This window comes from Drosophila serrata, unplaced genomic scaffold (genome assembly GCF_035046125.1).
Source record: "Drosophila serrata isolate PLE 108 unplaced genomic scaffold, ASM3504612v1 contig_249, whole genome shotgun sequence".
NCBI classification, from domain to species: Eukaryota; Metazoa; Arthropoda; class Insecta; order Diptera; family Drosophilidae; genus Drosophila; species Drosophila serrata.
Window position 1 is genome coordinate 2,300,520 of NW_028257147.1, and position 15,346 is coordinate 2,315,865.

At 32.3% G+C, this 15,346-nt stretch overlaps 1 protein-coding gene across 3 annotated transcripts in view; it reads right to left on the reverse strand.

Moving 5' to 3' along the window:
• Positions 1 to 15,346, reverse strand: part of LOC110187369 (uncharacterized) — a 138,052-nt gene that overhangs the window by 27,169 nt on the left and 95,537 nt on the right. The window lies entirely within an intron of this gene.

Here is a 15,346-nt window from a genome sequence, read left to right on the forward strand (position 1 = left end):
GCTAAAAATGAACATACGAGCGCTTTCCGAATTGAAATTAATGAAGTTTTGGCTTAGTTATGAGTTTTTTAAATTTTGATTTGTTTGAAAAAATTTGCATATAACAATATAGTTAATATTCATTGAAACCCGGTATTGCACCTTCAGTCGGAAGCTTAAAAGAAAGTGAAGGAGTCATTTCCGACCCTATAAATCATATATATTCTTGATCAGCATCAACAGGCGAATCTTTCTAGCTATCTTCGGGCAACAAAAAATTTTTTCAGAAATTTCCCATTATTTGAAAAAAAGGAAAGGGGTTACATCATTAAAATTTGCAAAAATCGGCCACAAATTCACATTTTAAATGGAGTATGCAGTTTGATTAGTCTGCTAAAAATGAACATACGAGCGCTTTCCGAATTGAAATTAATGATGTTTTGGCTTAGTTATGCGTTTTTTAAATTTTGATTTGTTGAAAAAATTTGCATATAACAATATAGTTAATATCCATTGAAAAACGGTATTGCACCTTCAGTCGGAAGCTTAAAAGAAAGTGAAGGAGTCATTTCCGACCCTATAAATCATATATATTCTTGATCAGCATCAACAGGCGAATCTTTCTAGCTATCTCCGGGCAACAAAAAATTTTTTCAGAAATTTCCCATTATTTGAAAAAAAGGAAAGGGGTTACATCATTAAAATTTGCAAAAATCGGCCACAAATTCACATTTTAAATGGAGTATGCAGTTTGATTAGTCTGCTAAAAATGAACATACGAGCGCTTTCCGAATTGAAATTAATTATGTTTTGGCTTAGTTATGAGTTTTTTAAATTTTGATTTGTTGAAAAAATTTGCATATAAGAATATAGTTAATATCCATTGAAAAACGGTATTGCACCTTCAGTCGGAAGCTTAAAAGAAAGTGAAGGAGTCATTTCCGACCCTATAAATCATATATATTCTTGATCAGCATCAACAGGCAAATCTTTCTAGCTATCTCCGGGCAACAAAAAATTTTTTCAGAAATTTCCCATTATTTGAAAAAAAGGAAAGGGGTTACATCATTAAAATTTGCAAAAATCGGCCACAAATTCACATTTTAAATGGAGTATGCAGTTTGATTAGTCTGCTAAAAATGAACATACGAGCGCTTTCCGAATTGAAATTAATGATGTTTTGGCTTAGTTATGCGTTTTTTAAATTTTGATTTGTTGAAAAAATTTGCATATAAGAATATAGTTAATATCCATTGAAAAACGGTATTGCACCTTCAGTCGGAAGCTTAAAAGAAAGTGAAGGAGTCATTTCCGACCCTATAAATCATATATATTCTTGATCAGCATCAACAGGCGAATCTTTCTAGCTATCTCCGGGCAACAAAAAATTTTTTCAGAAATTTCCCATTATTTGAAAAAAAGGAAAGGGGTTACATCATTAAAATTTGCAAAAATCGGCCACAAATTCACATTTTAAATGGAGTATGCAGTTTGATTAATCTGCTAAAAATGAACATACGAGCGCTTTCCGAATTGAAATTAATGATGTTTTGGCTTAGTTATGCGTTTTTTAAATTTTGATTTGTTGAAAAAATTTGCATATAAGAATATAGTTAATATCCATTGAAAAACGGTATTGCACCTTCAGTCGGAAGCTTAAAAGAAAGTGAAGGAGTCATTTCCGACCCTATAAATCATATATATTCTTGATCAGCATCAACAGGCAAATCTTTCTAGCTATCTTCGGGCAACAAAAAATTTTTTCAGAAATTTCCCATTATTTGAAAAAAAGGAAAGGGGTTACATCATTAAAATTTGCAAAAATCGGCCACAAATTCACATTTTAAATGGAGTATGCAGTTTGATTAGTCTGCTAAAAATGAACATACGAGCGCTTTCCGAATTGAAATTAATGATGTTTTGGCTTAGTTATGCGTTTTTTAAATTTTGATTTGTTGAAAAAATTTGCATATAAGAATATAGTTAATATCCATTGAAAAACGGTATTGCACCTTCAGTCGGAAGCTTAAAAGAAAGTGAAGGAGTCATTTCCGACCCTATAAATCATATATATTCTTGATCAGCATCAACAGGCAAATCTTTCTAGCTATCTCCGGGCAACAAAAAATTTTTTCAGAAATTTCCCATTATTTGAAAAAAAGGAAAGGGGTTACATCATTAAAATTTGCAAAAATCGGCCAAAAATTCACATTTTAAATGGAGTATGCAGTTTGATTAATCTGCTAAAAATGAACATACGAGCGCTTTCCGAATTGAAATTAATGATGTTTTGGCTTAGTTATGCGTTTTTTAAATTTTGATTTGTTGAAAAAATTTGCATATAAAAATATAGTTAATATCCATTGAAAAACGGTATTGCACCTTCAGTCGGAAGCTTAAAAGAAAGTGAAGGAGTCATTTCCGACCCTATAAATCATATATATTCTTGATCAGCATCAACAGGCAAATCTTTCTAGCTATCTCCGGGCAACAAAAAATTTTTTCAGAAATTTCCCATTATTTGAAAAAAAGGAAAGGGGTTACATCATTAAAATTTGCAAAAATCGGCAACAAATTCACATTTTAAATGGAGTATGCAGTTTGATTAGTCTGCTAAAAATGAACATACGAGCGCTTTCCGAATTGAAATTAATGATGTTTTGGCTTAGTTATGCGTTTTTTAAATTTTGATTTGTTGAAAAAATTTGCATATAAGAATATAGTTAATATCCATTGAAAAACGGTATTGCACCTTCAGTCGGAAGCTTAAAAGAAAGTGAAGGAGTCATTTCCGACCCTATAAATCATATATATTCTTGATCAGCATCAACAGGCAAATCTTTCTAGCTATCTTCGGGCAACAAAAAATTTTTTCAGAAATTTCCCATTATTTGAAAAAAAGGAAAGGGGTTACATCATTAAAATTTGCAAAAATCGGCCACAAATTCACATTTTAAATGGAGTATGCAGTTTGATTAATCTGCTAAAAATGAACATACGAGCGCTTTCCGAATTGAAATTAATGATGTTTTGGCTTAGTTATGCGTTTTTTAAATTTTGATTTGTTGAAAAAATTTGCATATAAAAATATAGTTAATATCCATTGAAAAACGGTATTGCACCTTCAGTCGGAAGCTTAAAAGAAAGTGAAGGAGTCATTTCCGACCCTATAAATCATATATATTCTTGATCAGCATCAACAGGCAAATCTTTCTAGCTATCTCCGGGCAACAAAAAATTTTTTCAGAAATTTCCCATTATTTGAAAAAAAGGAAAGGGGTTACATCATTAAAATTTGCAAAAATCGGCCACAAATTCACATTTTAAATGGAGTATGCAGTTTGATTAATCTGCTAAAAATGAACATACGAGCGCTTTCCGAATTGAAATTAATGATGTTTTGGCTTAGTTATGCGTTTTTTAAATTTTGATTTGTTGAAAAAATTTGCATATAAGAATATAGTTAATATCCATTGAAAAACGGTATTGCACCTTCAGTCGGAAGCTTAAAAGAAAGTGAAGGAGTCATTTCCGACCCTATAAATCATATATATTCTTGATCAGCATCAACAGGCAAATCTTTCTAGCTATCTCCGGGCAACAAAAAATTTTTTCAGAAATTTCCCATTATTTGAAAAAAAGGAAAGGGGTTACATCATTAAAATTTGCAAAAATCGGCCACAAATTCACATTTTAAATGGAGTATGCAGTTTGATTAGTCTGCTAAAAATGAACATACGAGCGCTTTCCGAATTGAAATTAATGATGTTTTGGCTTAGTTATGCGTTTTTTAAATTTTGATTTGTTGAAAAAATTTGCATATAAAAATATAGTTAATATCCATTGAAAAACGGTATTGCACCTTCAGTCGGAAGCTTAAAAGAAAGTGAAGGAGTCATTTCCGACCCTATAAATCATATATATTCTTGATCAGCATCAACAGGCAAATCTTTCTAGCTATCTCCGGGCAACAAAAAATTTTTTCAGAAATTTCCCATTATTTGAAAAAAAGGAAAGGGGTTACATCATTAAAATTTGCAAAAATCGGCCACAAATTCACATTTTAAATGGAGTATGCAGTTTGATTAATCTGCTAAAAATGAACATACGAGCGCTTTCCGAATTGAAATTAATAATGTTTTGGCTTAGTTATGCGTTTTTTAAATTTTGATTTGTTGAAAAAATTTGCATATAAAAATATAGTTAATATCCATTGAAAAACGGTATTGCACCTTCAGTCGGAAGCTTAAAAGAAAGTGAAGGAGTCATTTCCGACCCTATAAATCATATATATTCTTGATCAGCATCTACAGGCAAATCTTTCTAGCTATCTCCGGGCAACAAAAAATTTTTTCAGAAATTTCCCATTATTTGAAAAAAAGGAAAGGGGTTACATCATTAAAATTTGCAAAAATCGGCCACAAATTCACATTTTAAATGGAGTATGCAGTTTGATTAATCTGCTAAAAATGAACATACGAGCGCTTTCCGAATTGAAATTAATGATGTTTTGGCTTAGTTATGCGTTTTTTAAATTTTGATTTGTTGAAAAAATTTGCATATAAGAATATAGTTAATATCCATTGAAAAACGGTATTGCACCTTCAGTCGGAAGCTTAAAAGAAAGTGAAGGAGTCATTTCCGACCCTATAAATCATATATATTCTTGATCAGCATCTACAGGCAAATCTTTCTAGCTATCTCCGGGCAACAAAAAATTTTTTCAGAAATTTCCCATTATTTGAAAAAAAGGAAAGGGGTTACATCATTAAAATTTGCAAAAATCGGCCAAAAATTCACATTTTAAATGGAGTATGCAGTTTGATTAATCTGCTAAAAATGAACATACGAGCGCTTTCCGAATTGAAATTAATGATGTTTTGGCTTAGTTATGCGTTTTTTAAATTTTGAATTCGGCCACAAATTCACATTTTAAATGGAGTATGCAGTTTGATTAGTCTGCTAAAAATGAACATACGAGCGCTTTCCGAATTGAAATTAATGATGTTTTGGCTTAGTTATGCGTTTTTTAAATTTTGATTTGTTGAAAAAATTTGCATATAAGAATATAGTTAATATCCATTGAAAAACGGTATTGCACCTTCAGTCGGAAGCTTAAAAGAAAGTGAAGGAGTCATTTCCGACCCTATAAATCATATATATTCTTGATCAGCATCAACAGGCAAATCTTTCTAGCTATCTTCGGGCAACAAAAAATTTTTTCAGAAATTTCCCATTATTTGAAAAAAAGGAAAGGGGTTACATCATTAAAATTTGCAAAAATCGGCCACAAATTCACATTTTAAATGGAGTATGCAGTTTGATTAATCTGCTAAAAATGAACATACGAGCGCTTTCCGAATTGAAATTAATGATGTTTTGGCTTAGTTATGCGTTTTTTAAATTTTGATTTGTTGAAAAAATTTGCATATAAGAATATAGTTAATATCCATTGAAAAACGGTATTGCACCTTCAGTCGGAAGCTTAAAAGAAAGTGAAGGAGTCATTTCCGACCCTATAAATCATATATATTCTTGATCAGCATCAACAGGCAAATCTTTCTAGCTATCTCCGGGCAACAAAAAATTTTTTCAGAAATTTCCCATTATTTGAAAAAAAGGAAAGGGGTTACATCATTAAAATTTGCAAAAATCGGCCACAAATTCACATTTTAAATGGAGTATGCAGTTTGATTAATCTGCTAAAAATGAACATACGAGCGCTTTCCGAATTGAAATTAATGATGTTTTGGCTTAGTTATGCGTTTTTTAAATTTTGATTTGTTGAAAAAATTTGCATATAAAAATATAGTTAATATCCATTGAAAAACGGTATTGCACCTTCAGTCGGAAGCTTAAAAGAAAGTGAAGGAGTCATTTCCGACCCTATAAATCATATATATTCTTGATCAGCATCAACAGGCAAATCTTTCTAGCTATCTCCGGGCAACAAAAAATTTTTTCAGAAATTTCCCATTATTTGAAAAAAAGGAAAGGGGTTACATCATTAAAATTTGCAAAAATCGGCCACAAATTCACATTTTAAATGGAGTATGCAGTTTGATTAGTCTGCTAAAAATGAACATACGAGCGCTTTCCGAATTGAAATTAATGATGTTTTGGCTTAGTTATGCGTTTTTTAAATTTTGATTTGTTGAAAAAATTTGCATATAAAAATATAGTTAATATCCATTGAAAAACGGTATTGCACCTTCAGTCGGAAGCTTAAAAGAAAGTGAAGGAGTCATTTCCGACCCTATAAATCATATATATTCTTGATCAGCATCTACAGGCAAATCTTTCTAGCTATCTCCGGGCAACAAAAAATTTTTTCAGAAATTTCCCATTATTTGAAAAAAAGGAAAGGGGTTACATCATTAAAATTTGCAAAAATCGGCCACAAATTCACATTTTAAATGGAGTATGCAGTTTGATTAGTCTGCTAAAAATGAACATACGAGCGCTTTCCGAATTGAAATTAATGATGTTTTGGCTTAGTTATGCGTTTTTTAAATTTTGATTTGTTGAAAAAATTTGCATATAAAAATATAGTTAATATCCATTGAAAAACGGTATTGCACCTTCAGTCGGAAGCTTAAAAGAAAGTGAAGGAGTCATTTCCGACCCTATAAATCATATATATTCTTGATCAGCATCAACAGGCAAATCTTTCTAGCTATCTCCGGGCAACAAAAAATTTTTTCAGAAATTTCCCATTATTTGAAAAAAAGGAAAGGGGTTACATCATTAAAATTTGCAAAAATCGGCCACAAATTCACATTTTAAATGGAGTATGCAGTTTGATTAGTCTGCTAAAAATGAACATACGAGCGCTTTCCGAATTGAAATTAATGATGTTTTGGCTTAGTTATGCGTTTTTTAAATTTTGATTTGTTGAAAAAATTTGCATATAAAAATATAGTTAATATCCATTGAAAAACGGTATTGCACCTTCAGTCGGAAGCTTAAAAGAAAGTGAAGGAGTCATTTCCGACCCTATAAATCATATATATTCTTGATCAGCATCAACAGGCAAATCTTTCTAGCTATCTCCGGGCAACAAAAAATTTTTTCAGAAATTTCCCATTATTTGAAAAAAAGGAAAGGGGTTACATCATTAAAATTTGCAAAAATCGGCCACAAATTCACATTTTAAATGGAGTATGCAGTTTGATTAATCTGCTAAAAATGAACATACGAGCGCTTTCCGAATTGAAATTAATGATGTTTTGGCTTAGTTATGCGTTTTTTAAATTTTGATTTGTTGAAAAAATTTGCATATAAGAATATAGTTAATATCCATTGAAAAACGGTATTGCACCTTCAGTCGGAAGCTTAAAAGAAAGTGAAGGAGTCATTTCCGACCCTATAAATCATATATATTCTTGATCAGCATCTACAGGCAAATCTTTCTAGCTATCTCCGGGCAACAAAAAATTTTTTCAGAAATTTCCCATTATTTGAAAAAAAGGAAAGGGGTTACATCATTAAAATTTGCAAAAATCGGCCACAAATTCACATTTTAAATGGAGTATGCAGTTTGATTAGTCTGCTAAAAATGAACATACGAGCGCTTTCCGAATTGAAATTAATGATGTTTTGGCTTAGTTATGCGTTTTTTAAATTTTGATTTGTTGAAAAAATTTGCATATAAAAATATAGTTAATATCCATTGAAAAACGGTATTGCACCTTCAGTCGGAAGCTTAAAAGAAAGTGAAGGAGTCATTTCCGACCCTATAAATCATATATATTCTTGATCAGCATCTACAGGCAAATCTTTCTAGCTATCTCCGGGCAACAAAAAATTTTTTCAGAAATTTCCCATTATTTGAAAAAAAGGAAAGGGGTTACATCATTAAAATTTGCAAAAATCGGCCACAAATTCACATTTTAAATGGAGTATGCAGTTTGATTAATCTGCTAAAAATGAACATACGAGCGCTTTCCGAATTGAAATTAATAATGTTTTGGCTTAGTTATGCGTTTTTATACCCTTGCAGGGTATTATAATTTCAGTCAGAAGTTTGCAACGCAGTGAAGGAGACACCTCCGATTATATAAAGTATATATATTCTTGATCAGGATTAACAGCCGAGTCGATCTAGCCATGTCCGTCTGTCCGTCTGTCCGTCTGTCCTTCTGTCCGTCTGTCCGTCTGTCCGTCTGTCCGTTTCTACGCAAACTAGTCTCTCAGTTTTGAAGCTATCTGAATGAAACTTTGTAGTTAGCCTTCTATATACTCTCACTCATATATATGTCGGAACGGGCCGGATCGGACGACTATATCATATAGCTGCCATAGGAATGATCGGAAAATTTTTACAAAAAAATGTTTAACTTTTTCAGTTTTCAATAGAATTGGATCAAATTTGAGATATAGCCATTTTACTATACTCTACAATTTTGCATAAAATTTTATGAAAATCGGACTACTATATCATATAGCTCCCATAGGAACGATCGAGAAATTAATACAATTAAATTTATAACCTTTTCAGTTTTCAACTGATTTTCATCAAATTTTAGGTATAGGCATTTTATATCAGTCTTAAATTTTGTGTCAAATTTCATGAAAATCGGACTATTATATCATATAGGTGCCATACAAACGATCGTTTGATGTAGAGGAAAAATGCAAGTCTTTGAATGTAAAACTGCAAATATAATATGTATAGGTGAATACAATGAAAGCAGGTATTACTTCAATGTTTTTTAACACAAATATATATAATTTCTATTGTATGGTTTTTTATTGATAGAAGTTCTATCTGCAAGGGTATATAAACTTCGGCGTGCCGAAGTTAGCTTCCTTTCTTGTTTAAATTTTGATTTGTTGAAAAAATTTGCATATAAAAATATAGTTAATATCCATTGAAAAACGGTATTGCACCTTCAGTCGGAAGCTTAAAAGAAAGTGAAGGAGTCATTTCCGACCCTATAAATCATATATATTCTTGATCAGCATCTACAGGCAAATCTTTCTAGCTATCTCCGGGCAACAAAAAATTTTTTCAGAAATTTCCCATTATTTGAAAAAAAGGAAAGGGGTTACATCATTAAAATTTGCAAAAATCGGCCACAAATTCACATTTTAAATGGAGTATGCAGTTTGATTAATCTGCTAAAAATGAACATACGAGCGCTTTCCGAATTGAAATTAATGATGTTTTGGCTTAGTTATGCGTTTTTTAAATTTTGATTTGTTGAAAAAATTTGCATATAAGAATATAGTTAATATCCATTGAAAAACGGTATTGCACCTTCAGTCGGAAGCTTAAAAGAAAGTGAAGGAGTCATTTCCGACCCTATAAATCATATATATTCTTGATCAGCATCAACAGGCAAATCTTTCTAGCTATCTCCGGGCAACAAAAAATTTTTTCAGAAATTTCCCATTATTTGAAAAAAAGGAAAGGGGTTACATCATTAAAATTTGCAAAAATCGGCCACAAATTCACATTTTAAATGGAGTATGCAGTTTGATTAATCTGCTAAAAATGAACATACGAGCGCTTTCCGAATTGAAATTAATAATGTTTTGGCTTAGTTATGCGTTTTTTAAATTTTGATTTGTTGAAAAAATTTGCATATAAAAATATAGTTAATATCCATTGAAAAACGGTATTGCACCTTCAGTCGGAAGCTTAAAAGAAAGTGAAGGAGTCATTTCCGACCCTATAAATCATATATATTCTTGATCAGCATCAACAGGCAAATCTTTCTAGCTATCTCCGGGCAACAAAAAATTTTTTCAGAAATTTCCCATTATTTGAAAAAAAGGAAAGGGGTTACATCATTAAAATTTGCAAAAATCGGCCACAAATTCACATTTTAAATGGAGTATGCAGTTTGATTAGTCTGCTAAAAATGAACATACGAGCGCTTTCCGAATTGAAATTAATGATGTTTTGGCTTAGTTATGCGTTTTTTAAATTTTGATTTGTTGAAAAAATTTGCATATAAGAATATAGTTAATATCCATTGAAAAACGGTATTGCACCTTCAGTCGGAAGCTTAAAAGAAAGTGAAGGAGTCATTTCCGACCCTATAAATCATATATATTCTTGATCAGCATCTACAGGCAAATCTTTCTAGCTATCTCCGGGCAACAAAAAATTTTTTCAGAAATTTCCCATTATTTGAAAAAAAGGAAAGGGGTTACATCATTAAAATTTGCAAAAATCGGCCAAAAATTCACATTTTAAATGGAGTATGCAGTTTGATTAATCTGCTAAAAATGAACATACGAGCGCTTTCCGAATTGAAATTAATGATGTTTTGGCTTAGTTATGCGTTTTTTAAATTTTGATTTGTTGAAAAAATTTGCATATAAGAATATAGTTAATATCCATTGAAAAACGGTATTGCACCTTCAGTCGGAAGCTTAAAAGAAAGTGAAGGAGTCATTTCCGACCCTATAAATCATATATATTCTTGATCAGCATCAACAGGCAAATCTTTCTAGCTATCTCCGGGCAACAAAAAATTTTTCAGAAATTTCCCATTATTTGAAAAAAAGGAAAGGGGTTACATCATTAAAATTTGCAAAAATCGGCCACAAATTCACATTTTAAATGGAGTATGCAGTTTGATTAATCTGCTAAAAATGAACATACGAGCGCTTTCCGAATTGAAATTAATGATGTTTTGGCTTAGTTATGCGTTTTTTAAATTTTGATTTGTTGAAAAAATTTGCATATAAGAATATAGTTAATATCCATTGAAAAACGGTATTGCACCTTCAGTCGGAAGCTTAAAAGAAAGTGAAGGAGTCATTTCCGACCCTATAAATCATATATATTCTTGATCAGCATCAACAGGCAAATCTTTCTAGCTATCTTCGGGCAACAAAAAATTTTTTCAGAAATTTCCCATTATTTGAAAAAAAGGAAAGGGGTTACATCATTAAAATTTGCAAAAATCGGCCACAAATTCACATTTTAAATGGAGTATGCAGTTTGATTAATCTGCTAAAAATGAACATACGAGCGCTTTCCGAATTGAAATTAATAATGTTTTGGCTTAGCTATGCGTTTTTATACCCTTGCAGGGTATTATAATTTCAGTCAGAAGTTTGCAACGCAGTGAAGGAGACACCTCCGATTATATAAAGTATATATATTCTTGATCAGGATCAACAGCCGAGTCGATCTAGCCATGTCCGTCTGTCCGTCTGTCCGTCTGTCCGTCTGTCCTTCTGTCCGTCTGTCCGTCTGTCCGTCTGTCCGTTTCTACGCAAACTAGTCTCTCAGTTTTGAAGCTATCTGAATGAAACTTTGTAGTTAGCCTTCTATATACTCTCACTCATATATATGTCGGAACGGGCCGGATCGGACGACTATATCATATAGCTGCCATAGGAATGATCGGAAAATTTTTACAAAAAAATGTTTAACTTTTTCAGTTTTCAATAGAATTGGATCAAATTTGAGATATAGCCATTTTAATATACTCTACAATTTTGCATAAAATTTTATGAAAATCGGACTACTATATCATATAGCTCCCATAGGAACGATCGAGAAATTAATACAATTAAATTTATAACCTTTTCAGTTTTCAACTGATTTTCATCAAATTTTAGGTATAGGCATTTTATATCAGTCTTAAATTTTGTGTCAAATTTCATGAAAATCGGACTATTATATCATATAGGTGCCATACAAACGATCGTTTGATGTAGAGGAAAAATGCAAGTCTTTGAATGTAAAACTGCAAATATAATATGTATAGGTGAATACAATGAAAGCAGGTATTACTTCAATGTTTTTTAACACAAATATATATCATTTCTATTGTATGGTTTTTTATTGATAGAAGTTCTATCTGCAAGGGTATATAAACTTCGGCGTGCCGAAGTTAGCTTCCTTTCTTGTTTAAATTTTGATTTGTTGAAAAAATTTGCATATAAAAATATAGTTAATATCCATTGAAAAACGGTATTGCACCTTCAGTCGGAAGCTTAAAAGAAAGTGAAGGAGTCATTTCCGACCCTATAAATCATATATATTCTTGATCAGCATCAACAGGCAAATCTTTCTAGCTATCTCCGGGCAACAAAAAATTTTTTCAGAAATTTCCCATTATTTGAAAAAAAGGAAAGGGGTTACATCATTAAAATTTGCAAAAATCGGCCACAAATTCACATTTTAAATGGAGTATGCAGTTTGATTAATCTGCTAAAAATGAACATACGAGCGCTTTCCGAATTGAAATTAATGATGTTTTGGCTTAGTTATGCGTTTTTTAAATTTTGATTTGTTGAAAAAATTTGCATATAAGAATATAGTTAATATCCATTGAAAAACGGTATTGCACCTTCAGTCGGAAGCTTAAAAGAAAGTGAAGGAGTCATTTCCGACCCTATAAATCATATATATTCTTGATCAGCATCAACAGGCGAATCTTTCTAGCTATCTTCGGGCAACAAAAAATTTTTTCAGAAATTTCCCATTATTTGAAAAAAAGGAAAGGGGTTACATCATTAAAATTTGCAAAAATCGGCCAAAAATTCACATTTTAAATGGAGTATGCAGTTTGATTAGTCTGCTAAAAATGAACATACGAGCGCTTTCCGAATTGAAATTAATGATGTTTTGGCTTAGTTATGCGTTTTTTAAATTTTGATTTGTTGAAAAAATTTGCATATAAAAATATAGTTAATATCCATTGAAAAACGGTATTGCACCTTCAGTCGGAAGCTTAAAAGAAAGTGAAGGAGTCATTTCCGACCCTATAAATCATATATATTCTTGATCAGCATCAACAGGCGAATCTTTCTAGCTATCTCCGGGCAACAAAAAATTTTTTCAGAAATTTCCCATTATTTGAAAAAAAGGAAAGGGGTTACATCATTAAAATTTGCAAAAATCGGCCACAAATTCAAATTTTAAATTGAGTATTCAATTTAATTAATCTGCTAAAAATGAACATACGAGCGCTTTCCGAATTGAAATTAATGATGTTTTGGCTTAGTTATGCGTTTTTTAAATTTTGATTTGTTGAAAAAATTTGCATATAAAAATATAGTTAATATCCATTGAAAAACGGTATTGCACCTTCAGTCGGAAGCTTAAAAGAAAGTGAAGGAGTCATTTCCGACCCTATAAATCATATATATTCTTGATCAGCATCAACAGGCAAATCTTTCTAGCTATCTCCGGGCAACAAAAAATTTTTTCAGAAATTTCCCATTATTTGAAAAAAAAGGAAAGGGGTTACATCATTAAAATTTGCAAAAATCGGCCACAAATTCACATTTTAAATGGAGTATGCAGTTTGATTAGTCTGCTAAAAATGAACATACGAGCGCTTTCCGAATTGAAATTAATGATGTTTTGGCTGAGTTGTGATATTTTTAAGTTTTAAGATTCCCAAATAAGTTTACTTATAAATGTAATAAAAAATATTGATTGAAAGTCCAGAGCAGCAGAGACCAATAGTCCTATTACATTTGGCCCAAAACAGTATACTACATTTGAACGCCGTTCCGCCGTACCCACCGCTAAAGTATGCAACATAAAAGAATGCGCAAGAGTGGCCAAAGTGTTGCATATTTTAGGGTGAATGAATTTGCAACTGGCGGAAGTGCTACCGCGAGGGTATGCAACACATAAGAATACGGAAAAGTGGCCGAAATGTTGCATCTTTTAGGATGAAAAAATTAGCAGCAGGCGGAAGTGTCAATACAGCCATACTTTTGCACTGAACTTAGGGCGGAAGCCCACTTTGTAATGCAAAAATCGGTAGTTCGCCTCTAGAATGCATTCGGAAAGGTGTCAGAAATACCAATTTTAATGATTTGATTTTAAATTTTATTCCAGACTTTTATAGCGTAAAAAATTACGTATACGCATAGGTTTTTCCCTGATGGGTATTTTAATTGTAGTCAAAACATGTTACGCAGTGAAGGTGTAATTTCCTACACTATAAATCATATATATTCTTGATCAGCTTGAGACGAATTGATCTAGCTATGTCAGGTCAAAATCTATTTTTTTTTTTTTCAAAATATTCAAAATTTTTTTCATTTTATCGTTAAAATTGTCAAAAATTAATATAATATTTTATTTTCTTAGTTTTTAAATTGAGTATGCAGATTTGTAAACCCATTAAGAACTAATATGGGAAAGCTTTCTAAATTGAAATTAATGCTTTTTTGGCCGAATTATGAGATTTTAAAATTTTGATTAGTAGAAAAATCCCATGATTTGATTGAAAACTTCATGGGTATTTAAGCTTTGCATTCCCGATGTTAGTTTCTTTTCTTATTAATTACAACTTTCACCTATTTATATTGAATTTTTTAGCTTTTGCCCTTGGTCGTTGGCATCTCTGTTGGCAAAGCCGTTGTAACCAATGGGTGCGACTGGGCGGGAAAAGCGCCTCGCAGCTGGAGGCCCCCAACTTTTCCAAAACGAAAGCGTCTGATGTCACATCAATTTGCGTAATTAGGTGTCGCGGCCTTCGCACACTTTGCCGGCTATGTGATGATGATGATGGCGGTGACCCCGGGGACGTTTCGCTTCTGCCATTTTGTGCTATTGAAAAGTTTTGCAGAAAAGTATTCAATCGTTGCCACAATGGATCAAACGCCATAAAAAATTTGTTGTGGGCCGCCCAACGATTTCTGCTTTTCTGTGGCCGGCGGGACATAAAACAACAATCGGTATGGATTTGGAATGGGAATGGAAATGGAAATGGCCCGCAGTGCCATGCGATCTGATATTTTTTCTGGGGGCTTTCGGCAGCGGAAAAGCTGCATATATGGTCTTTTTTATATGGAGCAGGATATATAGAGGAGGAGGAGGATGAGGAGGAGGTGTATAAGGAGCCTTGGTAAAATACGATTCCATCAGAGTGTTTTATGAGTTCATAAAATTTGGTGTGTAGGTGTTTATTATCGTTGTATTATTTTGGTTTGTCCCTCTCGCCCCCTACCCAACAATACTTATATAGCAGGGGAAATTGAAATTGTGAAGTTACTTTTCTGCTGAATATTTTATCACCGTCCTCGTGCCATACTCGTAAATATGAATATCCCACGGCCAATATCTTAAAGCTGCAGGCCGCATTCCGGCAAACCGTAACTTGATTAGAAATAAGGGGAGTCCATCCATCCATCCATCCGGCCATCGTTGGTTCGCCTCCTCAAATGAAAGGCCATATAAAAACTTTATTAAACGCAACTACGCATAAAAACAAAACGATGACAAAGTACGCGACCTCGTTGTCCCATCGTTCGTTGGCAATTTTTTTCTGCTTTTCTGTTTTTCCTGTTTTTGTAGCAACTCCCTGAAGCTGCCGGGCTGCGGCCTGCAACAATTCACTTCAAGATGTAGCAAATTTCATTACAATCGTAACAA